Below are 20187 nucleotides of genomic sequence, written 5' to 3' on the forward strand. Positions count from 1 at the left end.
TTATATTATATTATAATTATTTAAAAATAAGGCCAAAGGTCAACCTACTGAATGATGTAGCACATATATCTCGAATTGAGAAGTGCTAGGAAGTCAATGGTTGGTGAGGCGGCATTAGATGAATAATCTAATAAGCTTTGGCCCTGGTCAGACAAGGTGGTCAAGATATTCCACGAGACTTTCGACTTTCGCCAGTTCTTCTAACGATTGTTTCTCCGTTCCGGGTCCATACTTCCATTACTAGACTGTCGACAGTCCCTCTGGCCTTACGTGTGTGTGTGTTTTTTTTTATTATTAATATTAATCAAACGCCGTAGGCGTTTGCGAAATGCCGAAGGCATTTCAAGCGAGGGCCGTAAGGCCCGAGAGACTGTTATAGCCTGCAGGACTGGCCTTGCTTTTAATTATGCATGCATCTCGATGACGTAGTAATAATTTGCATATGGGCGGAGTTAAACTGTTATGCAAAGGTCAAATCGCGTTTTTTTTTTTATGTCACGCATGACTTTGATCGTCTCGCCGAGTATAGTATAGATCGTTATCTGCCAAGTATTAACGAAGTTTATAAACTATTGCGTCGTCTGGTGGCTCAATTTTTTTTACTTCCTGTTGACCTGGGACTGCGTGACTTGTGATTGGTTAGCATTTTTATGACATCACTCTGCCTGTCAATCATGATGGTACGCTACAGGAGAATTTCTCTACAGTGGCGAGTGGTGGCGCAGCAGGCTATAACAGTCTCTCGGGCCTTACGGCCCTCGCTTGAAATGCCTTCGGCATTTCGCAAACGCCTACGGCGTTTGATTAATATTAATATTAATAAAAAAAACACACATACGTAAGGCCAGAGGGACTGTCGACAGTCTATTCCATTACATGGCTTTGCGTTTATTGTTTGTGGTGGAGTGAAACAACGTTTGCTGTCTTATGTAAAGCTTTTACTGATGTATACAGTATGTTGATCGTCTCGAGTAGCTCTATGACGAGTTGTGACAACGGGCAACGTAAAAAAAGAAAATGGCTTCACTACGCAGGATGCAGCATGAGTCCATTCCGCAATTGGGGGCGCTACATCCCAGGAGATCCTTTTTATAAACAAGAATTGGTTTAAATACAGTCCTAAACCCATTTGTACCCATGTTATGTAAACAAGTAGCCGGAAATCTGTCCGAAATTAGTTAACACGACAGAGGGTGCAAATTTAAATCATGGTGATTTAGGTGAGTTTGTTCATGGTAGTGGTGCTCATATGCTTAGTGTCCGTCTTCGAATAGTTTTGAATATGTATTGCCTAGCAACACTTCTTCAACATAGTTTATACATTCCACATATACAAAAATACACGATAACATCGACTAGCAATAATAACACTTGTATGGATTTGAGCATACTGTATTTATTGTTCCACAATAAACTAGGAACGTCCACATTTACATGTAATGGTATAATTATTCTTTAGTGAACGTCGGAAGAGTTGTCTTCATTCTAGGGGGAAAATCAAATAAAGTAAAAAAAATAAGTAATATTGTAATGATGCAAAATTTGTCTCAATTCAGTATTTCACAATATTTTGATAACATTTTCGATTAGATTGACTAGTAAACGTCAAAATGCATAGTTATTTCCAAATTGTCTTGCGGCACCTTATAATATAGATTTAAATACATTTAAATTAGCAAAATACAGTGTTAAACGAAAATGGGAAAACAATAACGACCTTGCAAGCTTTCCAAATGTAATTCTCTAATGTAATAATTTTGTCATTGGTGGAACGTCGGGGAACTTCATACAGATTAAAACTATATTAAATATAAATGAACGTATAATTACAGTGTAACTATCGTACCTAACACATAATCTTCGCAAATGTATGGTCTTCTAGAATTGCAAGAGATGTCATTGAACTTGGAGTGTTGCCGCGAGGGAGCAGGCCTGTCAATATAAAATTTACTATAATATATTGCGCAAAGTCCTAATTTGTCATGATAATTCACAATGGTAAATTCAATACTCACATATTATATATTATTTTATTCATCTGTAACATATGGGTTTAGATACTAGTAGAAGCGCAACAAAGACATTCCATTCATCTTAATAAATATTCTTAATAGATTCAGCTGCCATTGATATTATAAATATTTATCAAGATTTAAAAAATGACTTTGTTGTGCAAAGAGGTTGATGTTAATGAATTAACTACTCTTTGATTTCAATAAATTGGCAACTCGTTGATTTCAATAAATTGGCAACACGTTGATTTCAATAAATTGGCAACTCGTTGATTTCAATAAATTGATAACTCGTTGATTTCAATAAATTGATATCTCGTTGATTTCAATAAATTGGTAACTAGTTGATTTCAATAAATTGACGACTCGTTGGTTTCAATAAATTAACTACTTGTTGATTTCAGTGAGTTAATAACTCATTCATTTCCGTGAACAAATCATTAATTTTAGGAATGACAATTGCCAAATGAAGACAAACGCCAAAAAAGTGTTCAAAGCTGCTCAAATTACTTCTTTATGTATGGTTTATTTAGCTTGACTGTAATGTATATTTACCACATTTCAACACAGTAATTGGAATCAGCATGTGGCGCTGCTCTTGCCCAGTTTTGATAAGTTAGTTCTGATCCATCTAAATTGGCGAAAATTCCATTCTTGTTTGGATCATGTATACCAATCCAGAAACCCGCTATTATGAAGCAAAACAAAGACATATATAATCAAGAAAGGTTTACTGTAAAACATTTATTACACGAAATAAATTAATCGAAGATCCATTCCAACCATACAATAATAGTATAAGGTAAATGGTAAAAGAGTGAAAAACAACCGTACATACAGTTTGTGGATTCTCCAGCTGTGGATATGGCGTTCAGTATCTCATGGTGAGCTGCTGCATCTGGGATTGATGCCAAGTGACCACCAGTGGATGTCTGACACAAACCTTTAGCAGAAGACCAATTCTTTTTGTTACTATTAACAACGTATCTTCTGACCCAATTCAAAGCTTGCACTGTTTCTTGTTCCAGTTCTGGTTTCAATTCCGGATCTTCTTTGTTATCTAACGCGATTTCGGGTGAAACATCAGGTCTCGTTTCAAACTCATCCACAGACTCTCCTGATTTGGGTTCTTCTGTTGATTCCACAGACTCTCCTGATTTGGGTTCTTCGGTTGATTCCACAGACTCATCCACAGACTCTCCTGATTTGGGTTCTTCTGTTGATTCCACAGACTCATCCACAGACTCTCCTGATTTGGGTTCTTCTGTTGTTTCCACTATTCCCGACATAATTTCAAGAGAAACTTCAGGTCTTGTTTCAAACTCATCCACAGACTCTCCTGATTTGGGTTCTTCTGTTGATTCCACAGACTCTTCTGATTTGGGTTCTTCTGTTGATTCCACAGACTCTTCTGATTTGGGTTCTTCTGTTGATTCCACAGACTCATCCACAGACTCTCCTGATTTGGGTTCTTCTGTTGATTCCACAGACTCATCCACAGACTCTCCTGATTTGGGTTCTTCAGTTGTTTCCACTATTCCCGACATAATTTCAAGAGAAACTTCAGGTCTTGTTTCAAACTCATCCACAGACTCTCCTGATATGGGTTCTTCTGTTGATTCCACAGATTCTCCTGATTTGGGTTCTTCTGTTGATTCCACAGACTCATCCACAGACTCTCCTGATTTGGGTTCTTCTGTTGATTCCACGGACTCTTCTGATTTGGGTTCTTCTGTTGATTCCACAGACTCGTCCACAGACTCTTCTGATTTGGGTTCTTCTGTTGATTCCACAGACTCGTCCACAGACTCTCCTGATTTGGGTTCTTCTGTTAATTCCACTATTCCCGACATGATTTCAAGAGAAACTTCATCTGCTAGCACTGGTTCTTGTGCTTGATCTATTTCATGTTCTTGTATAGAATTTGGATGTGACTCAGTTTGCAAAGCAGGTTGAGGGTCTGGTCCCAGTTCTGTAGTTATTAATGGATCTGGTTCTGGTGTAACTTTTTCTCCAAACTCTATTGGACCATAAACCATGTCTGTCCCAAAGTCTTGTTCAGGTTCGTGTAGTTCGGTCACATCCGGCTCTGGCTCTGGCTCTGGCTCTGGCTCTTGCTCTGGCTCTGGCTCTGGCTCTGGCTCTGGCTCTGGCTCTGGCTCTGGCTCTGGCTCTGGCTCTGGCTCTGGCTCTGGTTCTGACTCTGGCTCTGGCTCTGGCTCTGGCTCTGGCTCTGGCTCTGGCTCTGGCTCATGTTCTTGTATTGCCTTCACTGTAGGTTCCGATTCTGCTTCTTCTGTTTCAGATAGAATTACATGGATAAATAAATGTTAAATAATGCATTATGCATGGGTTATTCACTTATATCTTTATCGACATTGGGTCATAAGCTTGTGCAAATTTTCAAGATACATTTTACAATACACTTCTCTGAATGTATGTACAACATTGCAGAAAGATGCTACATAGGTATAATTGGGAATGTCCACAACACATTATTACGAACCACTTTAAAGATTTAATAATTTAAAGACTTGAATCTTTTGTTTACTAAGTGTACTTATATTACTTCGAATAACTGAGTGGTTGCAAATGATGTCATAAATGGCAAGATTTTATTCTGAAATGATATCACCATATAAACACAATCCTTCTATCACTGCGGTGATATGTGTACTCACCAACATATTGGCATATGAAGGATTTTTGAACTGAGCAATAATCATCATCGAACTTCCAACTGGGTCTGTTTCTCGGCTGTTTCCTGATTGAAAGAATTTGTTAACGCAATATTCAACAGAGCATTTCAATAAATTAATAAATAAATAAATAAATATGCAGGGTTCGAGATCGTTATATTTTAACGTAAACGTGCGACAGTATCTTATTCAGCTCTGCATGGGTATTTGTATAAATATATACATACCATAATTGAACACAATTCTGTCCACCTGAGTGTTTACTTATGTCATTGCTCGGCTGTTCAGGATACCAACCACCGTCATATGTAAGTAACGAGTTATCAGTAAATACGAAAGTGCCTTCAGCGTCTAGGTCGTTTGCTCCTATCCAATAACCATTACCTTTCGGGTTGAGGGATGGTTGAGATGTGATGTAACGCTTCAATCTTCCATGCACGCCTCCTGAGTTTACGATCGCTAGTTCTCCACCGTCATTAGCACATCTGTTTCTAGCCACACTCCATTTTTTTCTTATATCGTGGAAAAATTTGAATCGGATACCAGTCTTAGGGTCAAGTACTTCTGCGGAATTACCGGTAAATTGTACATAGAAGAGAAAAAAAACAATAAATATGCATTGAATTAATAGTACGCTTGAGTAATCAGGGCGCTTGCGTATAAGAATATATGTATTTCGTTGTAACGTGCGACCAACAAAATTACAAAATATTTGTGTAGATACGAGAGTCGATTATTCCAAAACAAAAGTGCTCAATACAAAGTATATGTAGAGCGGATAGATACGGTGATAGAAGAATTAAGAATATTCACAAAGTTGTGTCTTAATTCCTCTATTACTGTATATATATATATATATATATATATATATATATATATATATATATATATATATATATATATATATATATAGCAAAGACGATATAGCATTATATATTTACCCTCTAGCCTGCCATCTACCTGTAAAACAAAAATATCGGTGTCAGAATGATCGTATTAAATTTAATAGTTAATACTCTACCAAATGTACATGACTGTTACAAATACTATCATGTGTGTGGTATTTTTGAATTCATACGCAAAATTATTCGCTTTCAAATTAATGACACACGACTTAACGATTCAGATTAAAGAATAAATTAAATTATAATCCATGAAAATCTAATAATTTGTTTATCATATCCTTTTCAAGAAGAAAACTCAAACATGCTGCAGGTATTATCACATCGATATCCCCCATTCACCCTCGATCAAACCTATATTGAAAATGATCATTTGAGAGGCACCGTAGTATACATTGAAACGATTGTCCCGGAAAAATTATAAAAGTTTGAGAACTGAGTTTAAAATAAATCGTATTTATCATTAAACCATGACATGGCACTTACCGGAACAAGATTTGTACGACAGTAGACTACGGTGAAAATAACGGTTAGGGTTGAAAGAAATGTAATCACCTTCATGACGTCTATGCCTGAAATGAACCATATTCACTGATTAATATATTACCACAGTTACATCTGTTGGCCCATCAGTCTGTAAATTTAATGAGTGCACATGGTGATACAAAGAGACCGTTTATTTAATATTATAAGCAATTGTAGATTAATTGTTAACTGACATATTGCCATGCATCTATTATGTCTGTCAAGATTCTTTTCACAAATACAACCGAATTCTAACTTTATACTTTAATATTCGTTTATTAAGAAAGTTGCTTTCGTTGTTTCGACTTTATATAAATTAGGCATCACGTTTTTAGCACGTTTTAGTACACGCCGTTTAGGAGGAAGGAAATGTGTCGTATATTAATGAAAACTCTCACGTTTGTGACCGTTTGTTTTTGTGAACAAACTTGGGCGTTCTTCTGTGAAAACAAACCCCACTCATTAAAGTATATTCTCGCTAAATCATCGATTAAAAAAACACATACAATTAGACAAACTGTACTTAACATCATTGAATAACACGTTGCAACAAGTTTCTCTTCCGTTATGAGATTAATTGGAATGATATAGAGAGAGTCATAATCAGTATTTCTGTAAAATAACACAGGTCCAAACCTGACAAAAATGTCAATTATTCTTTGTGCAGGCCGCTATGCCAGAGGGATATTTTTATGCCGAGAACGATTAACGTTGTAAAACAATTACACGGAAGCCCTGACATCCTTTGAACAACTCCGAATGTATCATGTATTTGTGTTCCGGTTGAACGAGACCCGATTGACTATGCAATATTCCCAGACCCTGCCTTATTGCAGACGAGCAATGTGCTATTATTTTAATATTTGTTTAGTAAAGTATACAAGGTGATTTCATAAAATCATTATTGGGTTTGAGAACTGTTTTCTACTGAAACAAAAGCCCAAAAGCTATGAAAATACTTTTTAGACCGAAAGTGTACACAGCTATTCAGGATATCATTATACATAAGAGTTGTTACTAGTATGTCATAGATTGAATTGGTTTGATCGTAGATGGGTTTGTTGCATGATAGATGAGGTTGATTTCGTCGTAGGTGGGTTTGTTGCATCATTGATGGGGTTGATTTCATCGTAGGTAGGTTTGTTGCATCATTGGTGGGTTTGGTTTCATCGTAGATGGGTTTGTTGCATCATTGATGGGATTGGTTTCATCGTAGATGGGTTTGTTGCATAATAGATGAGGTTGATTTCGTCGTGGATGGAGTTGTTGCATCATTGATGGGGTTGGTTTCATCGTGGATGGGTTTGTTGCATCATTGATGAGGTTGGTTTCATCGCGGATTGGTTTGTTGCATCATTGATGAGGTTGGTTTCATCGTGGATGGGTTTGTTGCATCATTGATGGGATTGGTTTCATCGTAGATGGATTTGTTGCATACTGGATGAGGTTGATTTCGTCGTGGATGGGTTTGTTGCATCATTGGTGGGATTGGTTTCATCGTGGATGGGTTTGTTGCATTATTGATGGGGTTGGTTTAGTCGTGGATGGGTTTGTTGCATCATTGATGGGGTTGATTTCATCATATATGGGTTTGTTGCATCATTGATGGGATTGATTGCATCATATATGGGTTTGTTGCATCATAGATGAGATTGGTTTCATCGTAGATGGGTTTGTTGCATCATAGATAAGATTGGTTTCATCGTAGATGGGTTTGTTGCATCAAAGATGGGGTTGGTTTTATGGGGTGACTGTGCCATAAATGGGTTGGTTGCATCATAGGTGGGTGGCTATTTTATAGATGGAGTTGGTTGAATCATAGATGGAATTGATTGCATCGTGGATGGATGGATGGATAGGTTGGTTGTATCATACATGGGATTGTGGATGGGTTGGTTGCATTATAGACGGAGTTGGTTGTATTATAGATCAGTTGTTATATTATAGATTGAGTTGGTTGAGTTGTAAATGGAGTTGCTTGCATTATAAATGGGGTTGGATGCTTCGTGGATGGGTTGTTTGCATCGTAGATAGGGTTTCTCGTATATAATGCTTTTCTTTTAAATTGCAGTAAACAAACTACTACTATATGCCAGTCAAAGCTGTGTTTATTATCACACTGCAAAATGTATGTAACTGTCTACAAACAACGATGGCACCGATTTCATCCACACTATTAGATGACTTGCACTGGCAGTAGTTATATTCACAACACTTGAGTTAGAAAATGGACCGATTGGGCACTTAGTGTTAAAGCACTGAGTTATACAAATAAACAAACATGAGTTAGGGAATATTTCCGTGTTACTTAAAGATTATCGAATACAGAAAATAAAACACTTAATTAAATTCTAATTTAAAATACGTAGTTTTTATGAAAAGTCTAGTTAGAACACTTTACATCAATTCTATGTTCCGATCTATCCCCGCTCATTGCCGCCGTTGCTTTTGTTTTTACGTTTAAAACAAAACAAATGTTTAACCAAATGATATGTATTTGGTGACAAGAATGAATTCTAAGACTAAGATGTCACCGATTTTACAGACATAACGGAGGGAAAAACAACGTGTTGTTAAGTTGGTGTCAACAAATCAATAACAAGCCTTGGAAAAAAGTATATCTTCCAGAAGTAACTTACCCGTAACAGTTGCACAGTCAGTGATGCGCCCACGGGGAATGAAGCCTCGTCAATCGAACACGTCATATTTGGATTTTTGTATATTAAATTGATGACAGCCTCACAGCCAATCACGAAACAAAAGTTATGCTAGCTATACAAACAATATGTAAAATACGAATGTTATTGACCCACATTTTTAAAACGACAAAATCGGAGAAATTGAACACTGACTATTTGAGCTTTGGAGTGTTCAAATTGTGGAACACATTAGTAACACTATGGTACCGGAACATGTGACATGTATTTATCCAAGGTTGGACCATTGAAGTACAACCAATATGGTTCAAAACGTTGGATCAACTTCAGTACTGGTTATCATAAGATATTATAATTATTATGTTTTTCATAAAAATAATTCCAGTGGTTTTGCTAGCGTCCCCGAACCATTCGTTTTTTTTCGAATTGTTTTCAATAAACGTACTAGAATTATATACTTAACTCATTGGTGAGTCATTGCACCACTGGTTCATATCAAGTGCTGGTCTTCCGCAGTTTTGGTTTATCGTATCGCCGCCTAGGTCCCCCCTGTATGTTACGCCCTTTAGAATAGAGGGACGTGCATAAAATGCAAATATTGCCTAACACATGCGTAACGTGAATTGTTTGCTCAATTCTGTCCTCAATTGCATGTTAGGCAAGTAACATACGTTAGTATATTACGTAATTACTATTGTTATTTTTATGAGTTTGCATATGGGGACTAAGTTACCCTCATTAAAAAATAATCATTGCAGGTAAGGCAGGTGTCTTCAAATTACGCTTCATTCAAATCATGACATCTCAAGAGTTGATATCGTTTGTGATGTCTGTGTCGACAACTACAGGTAAACGAAATCCAGCACTATGATTGCGTGAATTGGTGCTCAGGTTTTTCGTCGGCGGCGATTGTCAACAATCGTTTGCTACATTCTTACTTTTGGTTCTCCGATTCTACCTGTTTCTCAAGGAATGGGGTCATGTGACATTCTTTGTATTGTCGCCCTTACATACGAGTACAGAAGTAGGAACATGCGCAAGACAGAAAGTTATCACCAGCCATGTTATTCTCGCTGGGCTCTGAACCGAGAAAACCCAGCTTTCAAAATTTGAAAATAGTGAAATTAATTGTCGGTGAAAATAAATGGTGTTACAGTATAAACACGTTTCCGGTGCAAATAATGTATTACATATAACACGTATAAACACGTTTTTGGTACAATCATGACGGCCAATTAGTCTATATAACACAACACGCAGAAGGTCAAGTCAATATTCAACGGTTGAAATATATATATAATTAGCAAAATGTCAATGAAATAAAATTGAAATTCATGAAGATGGTATTAGTCACTATTATCTTCATCGTCCGATACGCACGGTTTCGGGGAAGCCGGCCATCTATTGTCGTCACGGTCTCTATGGGACGACGGCGGAATAAATCAACCTCGAGTCGGCTGGTGAAGATGCATTATCTTGTATTTGTAAGTTAGACATAAATGCTATAATTTTAAACTTTATAGACAGGTTCCATTGTAGGAAATGTGATTTTCCACAACACCGAAATTACTATATTCGGTATCTTCAAAAATAATTAAAAGTACGTCCCTTTAATTTAAGTTTAGTGCGCATAATAAACACAAAAACACAAATTACAAAAATCTATCTATATTGCCTCTGTAATTTCATGTATATGACTTGGTAATTCACCAATTACGATCAATAAAAGTAGCGTCCGCTTCATTTCCAGTGTTACGTGTAATACGGCTTGAGCAAACGTCGCCGCAAAGCGTCGTGTTCGGTTCCTATGTAAAGTATAAACGCGTCTAAAGTATTGTCTCCCAGACTTCTTTTAGTGGTCTGATTTCTGAGTGCGACACGTACAGTGAACGGGAAATCTCTTTTCATATACATGGGTGTCTCGTTTCGTCTTATCGCCGTTAATCTACGAGAAAACGCACAAGCAAGTGGGCCATTAAATCATTAAATTTCTCACTGATTCAATTAATACATATATAATAATTATTGTTAAATAACTGTCCGATGTCATCGTGACTATCGACAGAATAAGCACTATACGAAATGCATGCCGTGATAAAGCTATTTTTAGTTTTGCTTTTTTACAAACGTTCAGAATCGTTTACTATTGCTAATCATGGATATTTGAATATATCTACATTTTGTTTGATAGCTTGATATTTCTGATGTGCAAAATATTTCTTTTTTAAGATTGCTACCACATCAATGTTCCACCATTGTGGATATCGTCTACGTTTGAGGTAAACTTTTGGTACACTATCATTAATAGCAGATGTAAAACATGTCAACAGATATGTCGACATATAGTCATTTGTATCCAACACATTTCAGGGATACATACTTAACATTTTATTTAAACAATCAAAATTAACTTCACAAAAATTATTAATTGTTCAATCAACTGTTTTGATGCCATTGTAGTTGGGTAATGACAATTTACACTTTAATGCTACAGCTGGGTAAGTGACTTGAAAATCTTGAAAGTCTTAGTAGTTTCTGAATCTGAGGTATACACTAGATTTTATTTATTTGAGTGGGTTAGAGCTCAATTGAAGAGTATATGTCATATTTGTTCTACTTTCACTACTATGGGTTCACGCCAACAGGATCAGTTCTTTTTCTTTAGATAATGGCAATTTTATGGTCAGAGCGCCCTCTAGTATTTGTGGAGAATCATGTTCATTTGGAATGCTCTGATTGGATGGAAGTTCAAGCCTAGCAAGGTGTGATAGAATTGGCCTGTTATGTTCAGATTCAAATAAGCATGAACCACTAATTTTACAGGGAAGTGATACTTATAATGCAGCAAGCTGTTCTAATTGCTGTTGTGGTAGAGTTTTTCTAGTTTCCTGTCAAATGCATTTATTGGTCCACTGAGAAATCAAAATAATGTTCCCTGTTACTTAGACTCTTATTGATCAAGGCATTTTAAAAATCATGGGTGTAACTCCCCTCAAGTTATGACACGTTGTCCCCCACAGAATAATGGTTGCATCTAATATTAAAATAAAGATGGCGGAGTATAGCGTTGATTCATCTCGTTCTACTCTGCATTACTTGGAGTCAATAAAGATCCTAGAAAGTTAGTATTTATATGCCTGTGTGTTTTTTGTTTGTTTTTTCACTGTCTTTGACTTTCCCAGTATGTTTGTTGCTGTTGACAACAATTCAGTCCTCTGCCAGGCTTCAGTCAATGTTTTTCTTCACTACCTACCCAACTCCTCGTCGGGCACTATGTAGCTGGTGTGGTATATTTATCACAGACAGTAGGGCAATTGTCACATTTAGTGCTCCAAGAAAACATTCTCTGTCCATGTTTATTTATATAAATAGATGCAGTTTCTTTGGCTTGAATAACATTCACTGGCTTCGTACATACAGGTATACTGGTTTACATGTTTCTAGTTGAAATTATTAATTAAGACAGTTGGACATTTGCCACATGTCACAACACTCATTTCCAAGTGCCATAGCTTGAAACAAGTAGTCAAATCTGATATTGGCTGGAGCTTTAGTTTATATGGACATGGTAAATGGCAAACTAGATGGTCAGAAAGCAATAAAAATAATCGCAGCTTTACTCCACCCACCCCACTATGAAGTAAAAGGCTGTTTATAAGGCCATGTATGATGGTTTCATGTTTCTTATGGAAAACAATTTTAATTATAAACTTCTATGCTCCTGTACCCAACCGTGGGGGTCCATCACACTAAACAACAGGTGTCACTATTACTAAGAAAAATGTACTTTTTTTTCATTAAAATTACTTATTTCCGGTTGATTTTTAGACATTTATATGGCTGATAAGAACAGTCAAGTTTTATTTTTTATTTATCCAGGAATCTTAATTTTTGTAATACAATACAACTTAAAGATAATGTTCTTGCAAGGGAAATAAAGAAACGCATATAAACTTCTTTCAAAAGTGAAAAGCAACAACTGAGCTTAAACATTAAAATCTTTCAACATATTTTAGTATTTTCTCATAGTGTACTTTACTTTGATATAACATATTTCATTTGTGTTATTATTGTAATGTTATTACATACTATATTGATAGATGGTAAGATACCTTTCAGCCTAGTCTCGTAAATAGTTTTCTTCACAATAATTATCACGTGATTCTTTAAACGACCGAAATGTTTGTCTTTAAGTAAACTTTGCTTTTCTGTCAATTTCTCTTAATAATTGAGTGCTATACCCCATATACATTGGAAAGTGTTAGATATTGTGTGTGTGAATTCACAGTAGTGTACGAATAACTGACGTATTGTTTTCATACTCGTTCTTACAAAATGTGCACAAAGTACTTTAAGCCCTTGGAGGGTTCATTCGAATGACAGTGTAATTTGTAAACAATATGTTGTGACATAATTTTCATTGAAAGTTTTGGAGCTTGCATTCAACAGTAACTAGAAAAGGCATCAGATCCACTTCCCTTTCATAATGCTGAGAAATAGATCGAAGTTTTCTGAATGAATATTTGAAATTATTTAGATAGTGAAAATGAGACGAGACAACTTTAAAACAAGTTGCCGTGATTATTAATATACTTCTCACCTTGGGCAGATTGACACATGAACCCGAACTTGTGTTTTCTACAGTTATATCTACTTGAATTGTATTAGCATTTAATAATTAATTAATCATAAAACTTAAATTAATCCTTGTTTTGAAGAAGACTAAAAAGAACCACGCAAAACCCCGAAGTCTACAGCGACGACAGCAAGCACAGAAAAATAAATAAAAAAATGTATCGAAAAGGCCAAAAAATAGCGCGCGTGAAAGGCAATTAAAGCTAAGGAAGCTTCATCACGCACACATACAACCTTGCATGGTACCTGGGCAACTTGTATACACATCACATGCCACGTATACATTGCATGGTACCTGGGCAACTTGCATACACATCACATGTCACGTATACCTTGCATGGTACCTGGGCAACTTGTATACACATCACATGTCACGTATACCTTGCATGGTACCTGGGCAACTTGTATACACATCACATGTCACGTATACCTTGCATGGTACCTGGGCAACTTGTATACACATCACATGTCACGTATACCTTGCATGGTACCTGGGCAACTTGTATACACATCACATGTCACGTATACCTTGCATGGTACCTGGGCAACTTGCATACACATCACATGTCACGTATACCTTGCATGGTACCTGGGCAACTTGTATACACATCACATGTCACGTATACCTTGCATGGTACCTGGGCAACTTGTATACACATCACATGTCACATATACCTTGCATGTTGCCTGGGCAACTTGTATACACATCACATGTCACGTATACCTTGTTTAATTTTGTGTGCAAATTATGACATTGTGATATATAGACAAAAGAGTCAGTCACTAGACAAACCAGTATAACTGACTACTGTCTGGGCTTGGTTCGCTCTAGGTTGATCATGGTGGCATCAAATCTATCAAAAAATAAAATTTAAATACAACGTAAGGATTTAGCCATGATGGTTAAATTCATTATTCGTGGCAATCTTTATACAACATTATGAAGTCAGGTAAATTAATTTCACCGTTTAATGCAGAGGTGATTGAAATGATGTTGTCATAATTTATCGTTATCTCTGTATTCTGATTATTAGAGTCTTTTTAATAAAAATACCCTTTATTCTGTGTGCGGTAGTTGGCCACCCGACGTGAGACGATTGTCGCGTGACAATTTTAAAAAGTGCATTGTTCAGTGAGTTGTGGTTACTTTTACTACTACCCTCAAATATGCAACATGCAGTTCATGTTCAGTTTTATAACAAACTCGAATGACTTGTAATACCTTTCAAAGTTGCGCACTTTAATAAATGAATTCTCAAGTTATAACCACAGATCTATAGGTTCGCCATGAAATAAAACTTACAGAACAGTGCGTCGTCTACTCGACGTAGAGGTCTTATCCTACTAAGTATGCTACTAATTCCTGGAATATCCGCACACGAAGATAATAATGGTAGATGAGACCAGTTGGTGACGCCAATCATTGTTGCCATGGAGTTCCTGGTGTTCCTGGTACACCTGGTAATTCCATTAAATGTTACGTGTCGGTTTACACACATTGGATGCAACATGTATCTGAAAACTGTTATTATTTATTATTTTTTAATATTCGATTGGTTTATTAAGGTGTGCCAGGAAATCCAGGGTTACAAAGCTTTGGAGGAGATCGACGAGTTGCAGGATGTAAAAGTGACAGTGGAAGAAATGGACTACCATGGTCATACTACTCAATGAGTTGCATTTTCAGTTGCAAGTACATTGATACAAGTTACATTGTCAGATGACCAGACAATCAAGTATGATAACATCTACAATATACTGAAGGGAACGTTACAATGAAAGCACTGGTATTTTTACATGCCCCTCTATGGTGTGTATTATTTTACTACAGTTGTACTTGAACAGAATTACGATAGCAAGCTTTTTGTCTGTTTCCTGAGAAACCAAATAAAGCAGACATGTGCTTTCTCCAATACGGCGAATACTGAGACAGACACAAATAGTATCATATTCGAATTACATAAGGGAGATTGGGAGAATGTGTTTGTACAGTGATAACGAGTATTTAATTTTCTGGTTATATGATTTATGCTGTTATACAATAATAATCTAAATGTTAATGTCCCGTTGTGAGTATGAACTCGTCAGTTATGTACGAATAGTATAAGTGAAATAATCAATTATATTCTCGGGGCGGACATCCGGGCATTAGTTTTATCACGGTGAAAAAAGGCAGAAAACTACCAGAAAACTGTACTTTGGGGCGATTGTTGAGACCCCGCTGAACAAGATTACTACCCCTACATGTAAAACATATACACATTTTGTTGCTCAGAATTACTTCAAAGTTAATTTCTTTTCGTCTGTAGCTGGTTTCACCGGGTCTTGGACCGGCGTTCCACAGCAGCTCGTGCAGAGCCGATAACAATACTTGGTTTGGTGCGCGTCATAGCAACATGGAACGTCATGTGACATAGCTTCGCTCCCGAGAGTAACGGATGTTCATAGTTACATATTTTCCCCCAGAGAAAGACGTAGCAACATGATGTGCACAAATGAGAGGAACAGATAACGCGCATTCATATAAATCACGCCCTCTAGTGGCACAGCTGTTTTGTGGACGTCCATATTTTGGTCTGTGGTCCATGGGATAAAAGCACGTAATATCAAGAACACTGTTCAGATTTGTATTTCTCAGTACAAACAATTATTCTGTATAATATATGCAAAGTTATTAAAATATCAAATATTCATAAATGCAATCGTTTAGTTGTTTTATCATTTAGATTTAGTTATAGAGGGAAGGTCATCCTTCACCTCCCCCCCCCCCCTGCCCGGTGAGTCACTACTTGTTGCAACGTTTATTAAGTACATAGGCCACCGGCCTTTAAGTACAAATCAGAAATAAAGTATATATTTACACATATGAGGGCTAACCAAGAAAACTCGTATCACAATTCAGGTCTCGTCTTTGCATAGCATAGAAAATAAATTTTGAAAGATCACGTATAACGGTAACACTGCCTGAGGACATTAAAGAAAGAAATTGGTTGGAAAACAGTTGGAAATGAAATCATTAATTCGGAGATGTATTCTCTCCTCAGATCACTGTAAAAAGGGTGGTATTCATCTTCAAAAAAATACAAATACGCTCTGATCTCTCATTTTTCAATCGTCTATCTGCTTCAATTCATAATTGATGTATTGACATTCGGAACCTACACAAAGCTGTTCGAAAATATGGTTTATCAATACAGTTTAAGTACTTTTCCTTGCCAAAAAGCTGTTTAAATTTAGCATACATATCAAGTTTTGACGAGTTATTTACAGCAGTGTGCCATTCCTGAATATCAATGTTATTACACCTTTCTTTCTTGGTGGTTTCGTGGAAAACTAACGAAATTTTACGTTTCTGTTGATTGTTAATAACCAAAAATGCAACTATTCGAGATTTTTGATGTCTTGATATAACTCTGGTTTAACGATGGGAATTTCACTTGAAGCGTGGCAATGTTCTATTGGTATTTTCAATAACATATGAACAACTGTTATACGACCTCCCACTGGACGTCATGATTCCCGATCCTGAATGCGAAACCAGCATGTACAAGGCAGTATACTACTGACATGCTACCTCATGTCAATTGACCCCATGAAATGTTCATACGGCCATACACGCCTACAAAAGAAGTAATTTCCTAGGTGTTGGGAAAACAATATTTGCAAAAACTGCTGATCGCTATGTAGTCTGACGAGTATAACATTACAAATCTGGTTTGTAGATCATGTATGCAAGAAATTGTCGCACCATAAAACCTGAAATCAGTTGTACTTGTACTAAAATTGCAATGACGATAACGATGTGATTTATTGAGTGGCATTCTTGTTCCGCTAAAGATACGAATGACGAGGGAAATCAAGTTCAATGAGATCATACAAGCAGATATTATGCCCAAATGCGTTTCTACCAAGCTCAATGATAACGATTCCACGTACAATTCAAGCCTTACGTAGTTTGTTTTTTCTACGAAAGCCGAGAGGGGCCTTCCTACTTCCTATTTCGCAGTTCTAACTTCCTACTTCCGACTTCAAACTTCTGAGTTCCGACTTCTAACTTCCGAGTTCCAACTTTCATGGAGAGCAAAGCATTGTGGGATATTGAACACATGCACGTGCGTGGATGGCTAACAACATGGCCGTCAGCAGCCAGACGAGTTGTGCTGGGTAAGTTTATTATTCACGAATTATTTAATAATATGTTGGCATGTAAGGGATTGCATTTGTAGTATTATTGTTACAAACCGCTGCACAGAATGTGCAATTTGTGCACAGAATGTTATACCAAACTGTTTTGCATAAGTTATAAGGTGAGATCAGCGCCAAAATTATTTTTATAGTTATATTATCTTTGCGTTAGGTAGGCAAAGCTTGTCGTATTTATATTGTCTTTGCATTTGATTATATTCTCCCTTGGAAAAAGTGACCTGGTAATATTCTACCTTTGGACAAGTCCCTACCTATATGGAAACAAGTCGCCTCGTTGTGTGCCCTGAATATATTCTACTTTGCGACAAGTCCCCTGGTAATTCTCTTATTCTTGTGAGTCAAATATAAGTGAAAACTGCTACCCACACAGATTGATTATCAGTCTCATCTATACTTGACGGACACTGGCATTCACTTATTTTCAGACAAGTATCGAGAAAGTGCTAGGGAAGTTGGTTCCACTAATAGTATGACATTAATATTTAAGCGAAGGTCTGATCCCACATAATAGGCACTCCCATTGTACCCGGCCTAAAAACTAAGTTCACTGTGTTTATTTGCATCTCTATGGTATGAGATACCATAATTTGTTGGTGTGCTCGAAAAAAGTTATTGCGGTGACCTTCAAATCCAAGATGGCGTCCAAGATGGCGACCAAGCCTGTACAACCTAATATAGCTGGTTCCATTTGTGATAGAATATTTGTGAAAGTGGCTAAATATATGATTTTTTGTGAACGGAAATGTTCACGAACTAACATTCCATGATGTATTGTTTCTTATCTTAACCATGTTTTATGTATATAACTGATGATTCATTTGTTTGTACCATGGCACTTATTCAGCAGCTGAAAGTAAATAACAAATCCACATTTCGTGACTTGGCAGGAACTGTGCCGAGGTTGATAATGAGACAGGTTCAATTCACACGAGCTGTACAGCATATGTACATTGGGTGACTGGCACTTATCCAGAAATATCAATAAGAATCCTGAACGAATTAGCAATGCACACCAAAAAGTGGAAAAACAGTTTTAAAAGGCCCTTCGAGTCATTGGCACATTTTGGCTTACTGTAATCGAAGAAACGAAACAGAGATAACACACATAATGAAAATTAAACTGTAATCAGTGGAAATGGGTTTTATACATACAATATTTACAAAATATTTGTCGAAAATTACAATATTCAATACGTAAATGATTCGTTTCGCTAATTACAGATAATTAAAACTACGAAACAAGGGTCTTACACATACAATATTTACAACTGTCTGTCGAAACTTGACCTGTATATTCACTTTTCAGTAGTGTATACTAGTATGACATAAATCATTTGCAGAAAATAACAATATTTATCAGTAAATGGTTCATTTCGCTGATTACAGATAATCAAAAAAACAAGGGTCTTACACGTTCAATATTTACAACTGTCGGTCGAAACTTAAATTCACCTTTCAGTCGTATCATAACTAGATGAAACATTTGCCCAAAACAATCGGGACTTTAATTAGTAAAAGTTTCGTTTCGCTAATTACGGATAATCAGAAATATTTAATCAGCGAACCAAGGGTCTTCCACGTATATTATTTACAACTGTTGGACGAAACTTGACCAGTGTATACAACGGCATGTAACAATTGTCAAAAAATAAAGGGGATGATTTTTAAATTAACAGTAATATTGCGACCAGCTACGCAACGTGCAACGCTCCGAGGATTACCAAAAGGCGTACTAATTTGATTATGACCATCAGTCTGGCGGGCTCTCTGGTTCAACCAAGGTCGAGGGATGGGACTGTCCTCTTATACGGACCTTCCTTTCGATGTCATCACCTTTATTTTTGACAATTGTTTCATGCCGTTGTATAAACTGGACTACTAAAGCTAACAGTTTACATAATACCACACAATGTAGGACGCTGATTTAAAGATTTCCAATTATCTGTAATTAGCGAAACGAATGATTTATTGAATAAAATATTGTGTTTTATGTCCTTATATACACTACTGAAAGGTAAATATACAGGTCAAGTTTTGTCTAAAAGTTTGTACGTGTACGTGTAAGACCCTCGCTGATTACAGATTTCCGATTATCATATACTAGTAGTTACTGTTCAGATCGAAATACTAAAACGTGCGTGTTACTTTGATATTATGTCAGTGTGTGTGTGCCACACACAACTATTATAAATATTCGTAACCAGTAATGATAGCTTTAATTGCCCATTGTATATTTTATATTGTGCCTTTCAAAATAAAAGTCACTCAAACTTTCAATTGCAAATTGTTTTTTCTATCTGGCAAATAAATTTAGCAGTTTATAAATATACAGTATATAATACCCTATGTATAGGGTCCAAAAACAACCATGAAAAACATAGCCTGGCATATAGTTATGAACTGCTCATTACGCAAATTGTTTGTACACAATTTGGAATATATTTGTCAATTTGAAGTGAGCAATGTTATATATGTATCATTAAAACAGATCCACTATCCAATATCATACAAGACAACTGTTTGTCCTCTTGGTTTGGTGTGGTTATTTGTC

The 20187-nt window shown here is 36.4% G+C and overlaps 1 long non-coding RNA gene across 1 annotated transcript; it reads right to left on the minus strand.

Annotated features, from left to right (window-relative positions):
• Nucleotides 1–1376: 1376 nt before the first annotated feature.
• LOC100377133 (uncharacterized) lies at nt 1377–1932 on the minus strand. Its single transcript, XR_013421616.1, has 2 exons — nt 1847–1932; nt 1377–1485 (listed from the first exon to the last, which is right to left on the minus strand). It is a non-coding gene; the product is annotated as an uncharacterized LOC100377133 (long non-coding RNA).
• Between the last annotated feature and the right edge of the window lie 18255 nt (nt 1933–20187).

The sequence above is a fragment of the Saccoglossus kowalevskii genome, chromosome 19 (genome assembly GCF_978046115.1).
Source record: "Saccoglossus kowalevskii chromosome 19, keSacKowa6.1, whole genome shotgun sequence".
Lineage (NCBI taxonomy): Eukaryota > Metazoa > Hemichordata > Enteropneusta > Harrimaniidae > Saccoglossus > Saccoglossus kowalevskii.